At 46.9% G+C, this 256-nt stretch overlaps 1 protein-coding gene across 1 annotated transcript in view; it reads left to right on the forward strand.

The window, feature by feature from the left end:
• Positions 1 to 256, forward strand: part of LOC119592052 (sphingomyelin synthase-related protein 1-like) — a gene marked incomplete at its 5' end in the record, with an annotated part of 9,074 nt that overhangs the window by 2,078 nt on the left and 6,740 nt on the right.

Below are 256 nucleotides of genomic sequence, written 5' to 3' on the forward strand. Positions count from 1 at the left end.
TAATTCACCAGCTGCATCTGAAATGTGCCAGAGGCAAGCCCGGTCAACCGTTCATACTCCCCAGGATGAAAGCCCAGTGAACCCCAAATTCTGGAGGCTTGGGATAACTCAGTTTTATTGTCTCAATCCATCTCCCTCTCCCACTCTGTGAAAAGGTCCCCTTAAACTAGAGCCTTCTCTCCTCTGGTAGGTGAAGTATTAACCACTTACTATACAGTCCTGCAGAATTTCAGTGCTGTAGGTAAAGCTTTGTGAG

Source organism: Penaeus monodon, chromosome 29, assembly GCF_015228065.2.
Source record: "Penaeus monodon isolate SGIC_2016 chromosome 29, NSTDA_Pmon_1, whole genome shotgun sequence".
NCBI lineage: Eukaryota > Metazoa > Arthropoda > Malacostraca > Decapoda > Penaeidae > Penaeus > Penaeus monodon.